Genomic DNA, 13,656 nt, shown 5'->3' on the forward strand with positions numbered 1-13,656 from the left:
TTCTACATAAAACATTTCCATCTGATTTGATCCTATCAACACTAACATTTCTTTATATTCTAGCTCTTTTCAAAGAAATATCTTATGAATTTCTCAATCCTTTTTTAATTAATCTTTGTTTTTATCTTAATTAATTCCTTATTTCTCTCCTATCCCAGCTTCTAGGGTTGAGTATTTTCTTTTTATTTTAAGGGGGAGGGTGAGTTTTTTACAGTAAAGTATAATATATTTATTTACACAAAAATGCATAAACATATATAGAAGGATCAAATGGCAGTGATCAGAGTCAGCAAATTTATTCTGCCTCTTATAAAAAGAAAAATTAGTTAAATGTAACATTATTCCATAGTCACTTGAAAAGGTAACATTTCTGCTTCTGGAGCACAAATTCTGACATCATATTTACTAAATCATCTTTAATAATTATGGTATTCAAATTATCAACACTCTTGGATGTAAGTGGAAGGCCACACTTGAATAGTCTTAGATCAAAGGAGGATTCAGTGACCAGAATAAATAGAGTTCCTGATATATGCAACCAAAAAATTTCTTAATTCTTCATAATACATTTTAGGATAGTTTCTCAATTGTGTCATCTACATTACTGGTCTATTATTTTTGCTGTACCAAATTCCACTCTTTATTCCTTTCTATGCAGATTTCAACTTGACTTTCATATATTTTGGGTTTTCCTACTACTTTTGCTCATTTCAATCAGTTTCTTTTCATAGTTATCTTTATGTCAGTCTTATCATATCTGTTCTGTTCACAAAGAAGCCATGCCCTTGGGCATATTTTCATGATTTCAAGCAGACATATTATAAAACTTTAATGTGTTTCTTAGCGACATTTTTTTACAGAGCCATGATCTTTCTTTGAATATAAAAATGTATTATTTCTTTTTCCATATGCTACAGTATTGTTTCATACACCCCCAAGCTGAATTTTTTTTCTGTTTTCCTTTTGGAATTTGGAGAACTTATTGTTTGAGCCATAGTTTGCCAACAGACAGAGTGAATTAAGTGTCATTGACTATTCTCAGATCTAAACCCAAATCCTAAGTCAATATACAAAATCTCTGATACAGTGCATATCAACAAGGGATAGAATTGTTACCAGAAGAATTTTAAAATGTGGGTAGAGAGAATAGGTTGTATAATACGCAGGCAAGCTGAACAATGTTCCTCCTGCCCCTGCAGAGATGACCATACTAATTCTTGCAACTTGTGATTATGTTAGTTTGTGATTATGTTACTTTGCTGTGGTCAAAGAAAGACATGATCACAAAAGAAGGATCAGAGAGATTTCATAGGAGAATGACTCAAACTGCTGTTGTTGGCTTTGAGGAATGAGGAAGATGACCACAAGCCAATAAATGTGCTTGGCCTTTAAAATCTCGTAGCAGCCTTTAGCTGTCAACTAGCAAGAAAATGAAGACCTTAGTTCTACAATTGCAAGGACTTGGATTCTGCCCCAAATCCCAATGAGCAGGAGGCAGATTATACCCTAGTGCCTCAACAAGGAAAGCAGATGTCAACACCTGGATTTTAATCTAGAAAAATATGTGCCCAGTTTTTGACCTACTTTACTACTTGTCTAAGTGGTCAAATTTGTGGAAAATTTATGGCATAGAAATTGAATACGCATTGTCCCAGTGACAGGTTATGGCAGTTATAATTTTCTAAACACGAACCAATACTGCCCTTGATAGTCTTCCCATTGAAAAATAGATTTGCCACTAACCTCAAGTCTAAGCATGCTTAGGTCCACCGTTAGGCTAGAGTGATGCCGCATAATTTTCAGGTAGGGTCAGAAAAGGTCATGAAGCTTTTACCTTGTTGCCTGGAACACTTGTACTCAGAGCTCTGTAGCTGCCATGCTGTGATAGAGCAAAGTCACATGCTGAAGACCCATGTAGATGCACTGATGGACAGTTCCAGTCTTTGAGTTCTCCTTGCCAAACTGCAAATATGTGACTGAAGGAGCATTTAGATGATTCTAGCCTCCAGAAATGGATTACCCCCAGCCTTTATGTTTTTCCAGCTGAGTCCCAGAAGGAGGCAAGAAGGGACAAATTATCTTTAACGTGTGCTGTCCAATTCCTGATTCATAAAATTTATGAGCAAAGCAAAATGATCGTTCTTCTATGCCAGGGTTCTTTGTTACCTACATTAATAACTGGAACACAAGGGTACTACCTGAATTAGATGCCCAAGGGCAAGTGAAGCTAACTGTCTCACACAAGAAAGAAGACTATTTTTCCTTCAAAGCTTAACAGTGCCCCCATCCAGAAATGTTGCCCTATAATAATAATATATATTTATTGGGATTTGGGGGTATAGTGGTAGACAGTGTGCTTGGCATACAGGAAGCTGGGGATTCAATACCAGTATATATCTTATATTTATACATGTATATGTATATCTATACAGATATACAGCTGAATACATATAGACATATAGCTGTTTCTTCCGGTCAAATGTTGCATTTTCCTCTTGCTATCAAGATTGATTTCTCTAAGCAGTTTGTAATTCTTTGAACAAAATCTATTCATCTAGCAGTTAGTCTTCCTCATTCCCTTCCCATCTCCCATTTTAGCACTTAGGTAACTAATATTCCTAAAATTTAACTCATCTCTGTTGACTTACCACTCTTTCTGATGTGCTTCTGAATGTATCAAGAGATAGATATTAATGAGATTAGAGGGAGGAAAGACAAAGTGAGTGAAAGAACTTTAGCCCCTGTTGGATCAGTTGCTGTGTTTATTATTTGAAAAGTACCTGCACACTGGAGTTCAAGATAGACAATCAGGATATAGCAAAATTTTCTTGAATTTTTTTTTGAGGGGGGCAGGTACCAGGGATTGAACTCAGGGGCACTCAATCACTGAGCCACAGCCTCTGTCCCGTTTTGTATTTTGTTTAGAGACAGGGTCTCAATGAGTTTCTTAGTGTCTAATTGTTGCTGAGGCTGTCTTTGAACTTGTGATCCTCTTGTTTCAGCATCCTGAGCTGCTGGGATTAGAGGTGTATGCCACCGTGCTTGGTTGGATTTTTTTAAAAAATATTTTTCTTTGTTGTATATGGACACAGTCCCTTTATTTCATTTATTGATTTTTATGTAATGCTGAGGATTGAACCCAGTGTCTCACATGTGTTAGGCAAATGCTCTACCACTAAGCTACAACCCCAGCCCTTTTCATGGATTTTTATATCATCTGTATTGCATTGTTTCAGTGGGAGAAACTCATGGAAGGTAGCTTAAGTATGTTTTCAGTTCATCATCAATAAGGCAGTTTGTGGAGAGCAGTGACAGAGAATGGGAGAGTAGTGTCTGCAATTGGGGTCATGCTCACTCATGGCTGTGGCAAGCCTAGTGCCTAGGAATGTTCTTGTGCAGGATGCCTAGCTGCTGTGGTAATGGTCTGCATGAGAAGGCCCTGCACAAGAATCTTATCAGCTTTGACCTTGATTTTAGGCACATAGTTTCTGGGAATAGAGGAGCTCTCCTGCTAGACAGCTACAATGTTACACCAGCTCCACTACTTCTGAAGCTGCCTGCTTAACAGTAACTTTAAACAATCATCTTTCTTGAGAGCTACACAAACTCCTACAACTGTGGAAAAGCTACATAAATGTTTCCAGCCCTATAAATTTCTGAGTACAAAGAATAAGGCTTGTATAGAATTTAACCTGAGAATGAGACATATATAAATAAAGATTTCTGGTGTAGCTCTTTAGATAGATCTGCTTCTCCATCAGAGAGCAGCACTCCACCTGATCCCAGCTATTTTATCTTCCAAATCTGCATCTGTGAGTCTTTATTTTTCTAATCCCCCATATTCCCTTGCTGGAACCTGCTTGATTGGCCTTTCTGGTTGCAGCAGCAGTTAGTTAAAATTCCACCTTTAGTAACTTGTCTTTCTTCACTTAGGTTCACAGTTCCATATGCCAGTTTTTTCCTTTTCTGTATCCTTGTGTGCATTTTAATAGGAAGTCATAGACAGCCTCTCAGACATCTCTAGACTGCCCAGTTTTGACCCCAAATTGTAGACATGCTTTTAAAAGCTTTTGCCATAGGACTTTACCTTCAATATTTTAATACAAGATATGAAAGTTAAATTAGAGAATAGTTTGATATATGGAATTTAGCTCTACTCCAGTTTTTCAGGAATGCATCTGTTCATGTCTTAAGGCATACATAAATGAATTGATAATTTGATATTGGGGGAGTTGGCTACATATGTGACACTTATTATGACACTACAGAATTTGGAAGGAATAGCATTATATTTGAAGGAATAGCATTATGTTCTCTAAGTATTTTTGATAGAATAGTGTTTCAACTTCTGGTGTTTCAATGTGTAAATTAAATGTTAAATTCAATTAATTAATTAATTAATTAATTATCGTGTACTATTTAATGCCCTACAAATAGCTGAATTGAGAGGCAAGCTGTAAGTAACTTCATATAAATCCATTTTAACTGTACAGGTAAACAATTATTAAATAATTGAAAACAGATGATCATTGGAGGATTTGATGAATTAAAAAGTAAACAGAGAAAAAAATGTCAGTTTGCCATGTCCTCAGGCCGACTCATTTATAAGGAAATGGGTTCCAACAAAGAGTCATAAATTAAAGAAAACTATTGAAATCTAAAACAAAAAAATGAGAATAAAATATCAGTATTGTCCATAATAAATCTAAGGAAATAAGTAAATGTATTTCTTTTTATTTGGATTACAACATTGCAGCCTTTTTAAATAGAAGAAAATTACTTTACCCAGGCACCTATTAAAACGTTCACTGTATTATGCTGTATATTACTTGAGGCTTTGTCCATAAGATAAAATTCCCCAAGTAATTTTTCTAACTGAGCTCATAACTCTTTCACCACCTTCATCTCTGAATATGCATGATTTCCCATTACTGTTTATAGTTAGGACTTCTTCTGTCTTTACAGTACATGGGTGCAAAAGCCTATGTTATATTTGCTGTGGGAACCATAATTTTTAAGGCCCCTGTGCTTGTAAAATCTTTACCTTTGTTACATTACTATAAAGTAGATTTTATATTTTATAGAAGATTGCATATCAAAGTAGCAAAATGCTGCACCAATGCATGGCCTGAGTTTTGAGTTTCATGGTGTTGTGGCTTATTCTTTTAAAGCAGCAATCAAGGAGTTCCTTGATCAGCATCTTGACCAGTGTCTATGGTTGGTTATCTCTGCTTGCTATCTTTGCTTATTATTCCCTTTCGGCAGTCCCTTCATATATTGGAATTATTAACAATGTCCTCTGTCATGGGACTTCTCATTGCCTCCCACTAAATTCAGCAGAATATATTTTCACATCATTTTGATATTGGTGGAGTGACTTGCTTAAGCCAACAGAATGTGGGCAAAAGTGACAGAGTGCCAATTTTGAGCCAAAGCCTTAGGAGACCAAATGTTTCTACTTGGTCATCTGTACCTCTGTCATCTGCTATGAGCAGATCACAAATGTGCCATGTGCAGCTGCTGGTCCCAAAATAAAGAATACATGTGGAACAAAACTGAACCCAACCCAAAGTCTGGAGTCCAGTCTAGCTTAATTTGGCCCAGCCAGGCCTAAGCAAGAGCATATGAACTACAGCCAACCTATAATTTCTGAATGAGAAAAATAAATGTTTGTTTTTGCAAGCCATTGGGATATTGGTTTTTTTTGTTATGCAGCATTGTTGCAAAAATAGCTAATTAATATCTTTCCCATTGTTAGTTTTTATGCATTTGTCTTCTTTTGTGCATGCTTAGTGTTTTTGGATGAGTATTCCAATGGATGGAATCAACCAAAACATGCCAAGGACCAATTGAGACATTTTTGCTGTAAATTTTCCAGGGTATCAGACAGATGTTGCATACCTTTGATGTTCATATTTCAGTCACCTCTTAAAAGGATTTCTAGATGGGCATTCAGCTTAACAAAACTGACTGGTGGTTTGGGGGGTTCAACTATTTCTGTTAACGAGTTGTAACATCCACTCAAATTGAAAGGACTATTGTTGCCCTCTTCCTCTTATGTTTTGAAACATTACACATTTGAATAAGCATCTAGTTATTCTCTTGAATCAGCATGTGAATCTAATCAAGTTTCTTCATCATAGTGGACTATGCATTCATATCTTATTTATAAATACTCATATCTGTGGCAGAAAGGCTCTAAGACAGCCCCCATTTATCCCTGCCTCTTGGTACATATGCCCTATGTAATAATCTCCTTTTAAGGTGGAAGGGACCACTGACTTACTTCTATATTGTAATGATGAATGGGATGTCACTTCCATAATTACATTATGTAATATATATTGTCTGTCTTTCTACAAATCTCTCTTTCTCACTCTGCTTTGATGAAGCAAGCTCTGTGTGGTGAGGCTCAGGTGGTAAGAAACTGTGGGCAGCTTCCAGCCAATAGACTGTAAGAAACTGAGGCCCTCAGTTCTGTAACTAGAAGAACTTCTGCTCTCAACCATGTGAGCCTGGAAACAAATCATTCCCCAATCAAGACCTGAGCTAGGCTCTAACCTCAGATGACAGCTTGATTGCAAACACGAGGAGACATCCCAGGCAACGAACCTTGTTAAGCCTCGTGCAGGACTTTAGACCTGCAGAAACTGTGAATTATAATTGTATGTTGTTGTTTTAAGCAGGTAAATGTGTGGTGATTTGTTACATTGCAATAGAAAAATCACACACTGTTCAACAATTGAGTTGATGATTTCCACACAGTGATACTTATTTATTTTATTTATTCCAAACATTTATTGACTACCTACCAGTGCAAAGCACTTCTTAAAACACTAAGTATAAGACACATTGCTTGCCCTTGAGGAGCTCATGGTCTATGGGATGTTAGACATTAAAGTAGCTGCTCAAAACACAATGAGATGAACACTTTAATAGAGATATGAACTAAATGATATAATCCACATTGCTTACATATGCTTTTCTTAGCATATTTTAATCCTGTACCTGAAAAAGACTTAGGGGTCTCATATGGTATAAAGACACTATAAAATCAACATTGAAATTGTTTATTAAGGAACCATCTATACAACTGATGAAGGAAAATATAATTCAGTAGGAAATAATTGCAATCATAGAGAAAAAAAATTTCAAGGAAATGATTTTACATACTTAATTGTGATCATGAGTCCTATGTCCTTCCATAAAACTGTTGAAAACCAATGCTGATAATGTACCTCCTAAGAGTTCTTTCTCCTTCTAGGGTAAAGCTTTGAGATATGGTACTTTTGGAACATAAATGAAGACATTCCTTTTAATACCATTTAGGCATATTAGTGGGTATATCATAATAAATGTTTGGGCAATACAGCAAAAATATCTTTGTTTTTTTGATGTTCAAAGTCAAGTCCAGAATTTGCTATTTCAAGTGTCTAAACATTGATTTTTCAATCATTATTGTTATACGAAGAATAATTTGCTCTTCATGCAGATTTTCTTTTCTGATCAAGACTCCAAGATGATAATAATATCTATTTTTTAATTGAATGGTTACCATATGTTAAATGTGTTATAGGAGACTGTCTCATATAATGCTTACAACAACCTAACACCTTAGGGACTATTATTACCCCCATCTCACAGACAAATCTGAAACCACAAAGGATAAGTAATGTAAGTGCCTTAGTTAAGGTTTTATCATAAGCAAATAAAGACAGCTAGGATTGAACTTGGGCAATTCTACTACTGAGTCTGTGCATTTATCCTGCCTTTTAATGTCTACAAGAGCAACTGAGCATGTTTCCCTGGTGATAATTAAAAGCATGATGGCATGAAAAAAGGAGCTGGTAGTATCAAGGCATTTGGCATTCCTCAGGTATCTAAAATGTTGACATCATTTCTTTTAAGGACAAATGGATTTATTTTTCAAAAACTGATCTAGTTTCTCATGATATTTCCACATATTAGTTAACAGAATACAATGCCTCATATATTGTGTTAAGTAGGGTAAAGTTTAAAATGTTAGTGGCTTAAATAAAGCATAAGTTATTCCTCTCTAATTAAAGGTGTAATGGTGCGGTCTAGTTCCGGTAGGCAGTTTTCCACAGAGCAATCCAGAAATCCAGTTTCTTTCCATCTGGTTGCTCTGTCAGGCTGTGCACATTGGGAGCTGGGTCACCACCATGTCTATTTCAGGGGGCAGGAATGGAGAAGGAGAGGTAGCATAGGGTGAGCAATTTTCTTCTAAGCAAGCAATGCTGAAAACGTACAGGTTGCTTTCTCTTATGCTCCATGGATAAAAATGGAGTTGCGTGGCCACATCCAGCCATGAGGGGAAATGGAAAATGTAGCTTCCAGATGGATGGCCGTGTGCCCAGCTAAAACTCAATTCCAATGGAAGAAGAGAAAAATAGATTTGGAAGGGAGGAGAAGCCAGTAGTCTATCACACATAGGTATGCAGACACTACATACAAATCAATTTCTGGTTTTAGTATAATTTTTGGTAGACTTTCTAAATAATATCATTTTATTTTCCATGACTAGTATGAGAGTTAAAATGACTTTAAAGCCAAAAACCTAATGATTAATGGTGGAATTATTGAGTATTATTAATAGTCATTCTTTAATTACAGGATTAGTAAATAGTTACTTTATATTAAGTGAGATTGTTTTGAAATTATATATTAGAAGAAAGGTACATACATGCTCTGGGTATTTAGCAAAAGGAACATAGCAAACATATATTGTTTTTCCTGCCAAACACCTCTTCTCCATTTGCCAGATAACTGTGACTCTTATTTAGGAAACTGACTTTCTTCTATTCCTTAAGATTGGTGGTGAAGGGTGGGTAAACCTTACAAGTGCTTGCTGTGCTAAAAGTTAGCTTCTGAGGAAATCTACCTTAAATAGTTTTCTCTGCATAAAACCAGACTCTGTTATATATTGCCTTGGATGACCCCATTCCAGGACCATCAGTAACGTGGTATCTTTTTGTATCTTATCAGCAAAGGGGTGATACAGTTCCCTCCTGCTGTTACTAATCTCTAAAAACCCCCATTGCTTCTTTGGGTCCATCACCTGTGTAACTCATTCCCTGTATTAAATTCCCTGTATAATAAATAAATGGTTTCTCTTGGTTAGACCTTGCTGATAATGTGGTCTACTCTCTTGGGTTTTACAGTTCCAACAACATACAAAGATTGACTAGTTGCCTTTTAATCCCATTTATCAACTTTTTCAGAAAGAGAAGTTGATTGGCCTGGTTTGTTTCAAGTCCTTCATGGAAGATTAGGAGTAGGGAGAAGAGGTAATTAAGGATGATGGTTAATAGTTTTTATTACAAATTGGAAAAAAAGTTTCCAAAAGCATCTTCTACAAGAACACAGAATAGGGAATACCCTAAAAATGTAGTAATTTTATTATCATAATCACAATCTTTATTATAATCTTAATCAAATTTATAGTTAAAATAAGTTTTAAATAATCTTATTTTCTTAATGGTGAAAGGCTTTAGTTTGTTCTCTCTACCTGGGATTAGCTGCATTTTAATGGATGACTCTGGGAGATCTGAGTGGGCTACTTCCATGGGTGCCATAACGGATAGCAAAGGAGATGATCCTTGATTCCAGTCCCACACATAACCCATTCTTACCATAACCCTCTCGGTTCACACTGGCAATACCATACTGCAGGATGGACATCTGATTATTATGTTAGTCCAGGCAACTGTGGTAATTCCAGGATCTGAAGATAGCTAAATTGTCTGAGCAAATCCAGTTGCATAGGGGAGAAAAGAGCTGGGAGAAGGGATATGGATGGTGGCCTAGCCTGGGTGAGGCAGGCTGTGTTCACTTAGGTAGAGTTCTAGAGGAAAGCCAGTCTTGTCAAGGGCTGTCCCCTCATCTTTCACCTTTCCTAGAGAACATTTTATTTTTTTGTGTTTCACTTTGTGCCATGCCCCAAGACAAAGAATACACTTAGATGTTGAAGCCGAGAATCAATGAGCACACAAGTAGCTGTAAAAACAAGTGCAACAATATTCATTTTTCTAAGAATGCTGATGTTGCTTCAAATTTAATTCTTCTACCTTAAGTACCTGAACTGTACTTATAAGTAGCATAACTTGAGATGAATTTTATACAATATTTATATTTTATAGGGTTACTAATTGTCAGCTGTATTGCTTCAGTGTCTTTTTCCAAGATTAGATTGCAGACCACCCTCTGCCTCATGGGGTGCTCTGTATCAACTGGGATCTAATAGACCCTTCAGTTTGTTTCTTGGGGAATAAGAAGTAGGAAGCCAGAGAGAAGATAGTTGTCTAGAGCTATTGTTGTGGTCAAAGGGTCACTGTAGTTGCACTCTATGAGGTCTAACTGGGCTTCCCAGTCTGAGAAGCACCAGGATAGAGGTAATGGGGGATGACTGGGCTGGTTCCCCACATCTCATTTTTTGCCTAATAAACTGATAAGGTAACCTGGGTGCTTGAGTGACCTAGAACCGGCTCAATCCTTAGTAGTTCAGGAAAGAGGTGATGAGGATCTGGGGTGAGAAAAGTTTTGGAGGCCAGAGAAGAAAGTCCACTAGGTACACTATAGAACATTGGTTGTTTACCTTCATGATCATATGGTTGACAGAACTACAGCTGGCTATTGCTGCCCAGTACCAAGATAATCATATCACTTATCATTAGTCTGGTGAAGACTGAAATTCAAACTAGTTTCTACAGAATGCAAGTAGATTTTGCACCATCAAAAAAATAAATTGGGGCTGTCTGTGCCTGTTTTTTCCTAAGCATACATCCCAACATTTCCTAGGGTTTTGTTGCTAGTCTCTTTTCTTGAACATCATCAGGTTAGTATCCACCAGTCTAATGATAACAATGACTAGTCTAGCCAGAACATCCAATTAGGAAGTTTATACATTTTATTTATTAGCCCTGATTAAATCCAGCCAGAGGCTCTAACTTAACCTGCTTAGTTTTTGTAATGGAAAGAAAGGTGACAGAAAAAGAGGAAATCCCTATGTGAAGTGGAGCCTTTGTGTATGAAGGAAGGTCTCCCACACAGGCATCTTCCTCTCAAGGTAGCTAACTTTTGGAAATCTGAACTTTCTCTGCCTTAGTTTCCCTTTTCAGGAACCAACAGAATCAATTTCCTTTGGAGCTCTTTGTAAAGATAGCCTAATAAAAGATCATAAATCTTTTTTACTAGGTGAAGCATTTACCACTCTAATTAGCATTACCATTCAAAGGATTTTCATATTGGGGAAATAAACACCAGGGTCCCACGTGCTCCAGCTGAAGGGAATCTTAAATCTTGATTAACCAGAGGTCAAGGGCAACAAGGCAAGGGTTTAGACATTGATTGTTTTCAGGTGACCTGTCATCATTCCTTCAGGGAGAGAGTACTGGGCTGAAGATTCAGTTCTAGGTTGTAAGGAAAAGATAAAACCTGAGTTTAGCACTGTGGGCTTATAAAAATAACTTTTATGACATTTATACTTCTATGGATTTTATAACAAAGTAGGTTTCCACAGAGTGCTAGTGAGTCCGACAGCTTTGGATAAATTTCAGAATGATAGACGACCTGGGTCAGAGGACTACTCAGCTACAGAAAAACGTCAAATGGGAAGGTCCTTTACATGGGACAAGATGTAAAATTTTCGGCAGGAGCGCCAAGTCTTACGGGTCCCACGGGCTGACTTCTCTCCTCCTCAGTCCCAACTATGAAGGTTCTGGTGGGTGCAAACTTGGAAAGAAGACACAGTTGCGGACTCAACCTCCAGCAGCTGGAAGGCGGGCGGAAGCGCTGCGCGCATGCGCCCTAGCAGCCGGCTGATGGGAGGACTGCCGGCCTCAGGCTCACTCCCCACCTACTCCGGCCTCTTGGGCCCCTGACACCTGGCCCCGAGAGCGAGCGAGTCCGGTGCCCGCGCAGGCGCCTGTGCAAGAGCGTTCCAGGCCCGCGGGCCGCGGGGTTATTAGAGGTGGAGCGCCGGGAGGGCGCGCTACAGGAGACGGCCTCCGTTAAGGCGCGAGCGTGTTCACGTGGCCGCTGGTCACCGCTGCCACCCACTCCCGCCCTGTTCTCTTTCAGGTCTGGCCTGGCCGGCAGGTTCCCCGAGCTCCCGGCAGACTAAGGGAGAGACAGAGAGAAAGAGGAGGGGAGGAGGAGGATTCAGGGAATAGGAGCTAGGGAACCCATCTGCGCCACCGGTAAAACAAAATAATGATGATGATGATAATTGTAAAAAAGCCCAAGCCCTCCGCCTTTTCCAGTGCAGCCCCTCACATGCAGTCGCTCCCGCGCCGGCTTCTCAGGACTGGTCCTGCCTCCCCTCGCGCCGCCGTCTCGGGAAGGCCCCAGGCAGCTGCCGCCCGCCCCGCGTCTGTGGCTTCTGGCAGGCAGCTGGGAGGTGGGCCGGGTGCTGCCTCCAGCCAGCCTGCCTTCCCTCCCGCGGGAGGTCGGGGGCTAGTCTGGAAGGCCAGCCTGCTAGAGGGCAGAGCTTGGTGGCTGCAGTAGGGCTTCACTTCCTACTTGGTCATTTTCCTTGTTCTTTTCAGCCTTGGGAGGCACGCTTCCTTCGCAGGCCCGAAGCGAAGTGGGCCCGGAGTCCTTCAGCCTTCTAAAATGCGGCTTTTAGAATAGAGAAACCTTGCCTTAACTTTTCCTTGGTTTGTTGTAATACGACCTCAGCTTATTCACCTGTAAGAACGTGCAAGTTTGAGGCCTATCCATTGGGACATGTGGAGAAACTTTGCGGGGGGTGAAAGTTTTTTTTCCCCTTCTGGCAACAGCCTTCCCAAACAAGATTCTTTTCTTACATGTGACCTAAGGTTATGGTTAGTACCAGTTACTAAATAGTTGTAGTTCGGGGAATATGAACTGTTCAAGTTTGCATCTTTCAGATGTTATCTTCCTTGAAGAATGACTTTCTGGACAGAGTTGTATTTATCAACTCTGAATTGTAGTAAATCCCGAAATTTTAACTTACAAGCGCTCTGAAATTTCTATCACTTTGTAGTAGTCTTCCTACATCAAAATGTAGTCCCCCCACCTCTCCAAATTGTACATTATTAGTGTTGGGCTATTGCACAAAATAAAAGCAGGAGTCATTAAACGTAGCGTTGCTGAAAAATCACTGAACACCTTTGTCAGTGTCAAATTTATAACCAATTCAGATTGGTTATTTGTTTTTTGGACTTTTCAGATGTATTGGTGATTTTTCATACCAAATTTCTGAATTCACATGTAGTCGAACACTTAATTATCACAACGATCTGCAGCAGTGTCAGAACAGTACTCAAACCTGAATGTTCATAGGAATCACTTGGAGCTCTTGTTAAAAATGCAGATTCTAATTTAGTAGATGGTTGATGCAGCTTAATATTCTACATTTCTAAGGTAATGCTGGGGGAGACAACTACTCTTGAGTACTAAGGATGTCTAAGAAATATAGTGATGTGGTATTTAAGTAAATAATCTACCCTGGGTGTAGACATGGCTTGGAAGAAGGGTCAGATGACAGGGTGAACTAAGAAAACTTGCTTAAGAAAATCCCTTGTGCAGAGTAAGCCAAGTCTGGATCCCAGGGGAGGAATTGAAGGAGTGCTAATGCCTATTCTGTGTGCTCAGGTGTTTGCTTCTTCTCTA

At 38.8% G+C, this 13,656-nt stretch overlaps 2 long non-coding RNA genes across 3 annotated transcripts in view; one reads left to right on the forward strand and one right to left on the reverse strand.

Moving 5' to 3' along the window:
* Positions 1-7,054: 7,054 nt before the first annotated feature.
* On the reverse strand, positions 7,055-12,725 carry LOC144366830 (uncharacterized). Its single transcript, XR_013425969.1, has 2 exons — positions 12,295-12,725; positions 7,055-12,138 (listed from the first exon to the last, which is right to left on the reverse strand). It is a non-coding gene; the product is annotated as an uncharacterized LOC144366830 (long non-coding RNA).
* The window catches only part of LOC144366828 (uncharacterized), a 229,543-nt gene continuing 227,735 nt past the window's right edge, over positions 11,849-13,656 (forward strand). For both annotated transcript variants that reach the window (XR_013425967.1, XR_013425966.1), the window contains exon 1: positions 11,849-12,099. This is a non-coding gene — a long non-coding RNA (uncharacterized LOC144366828). The remainder of the gene's footprint in view (positions 12,100-13,656) is intronic.

This window comes from Ictidomys tridecemlineatus, chromosome 9, assembly GCF_052094955.1.
Source record: "Ictidomys tridecemlineatus isolate mIctTri1 chromosome 9, mIctTri1.hap1, whole genome shotgun sequence".
Classification (NCBI taxonomy): domain Eukaryota; kingdom Metazoa; phylum Chordata; class Mammalia; order Rodentia; family Sciuridae; genus Ictidomys; species Ictidomys tridecemlineatus.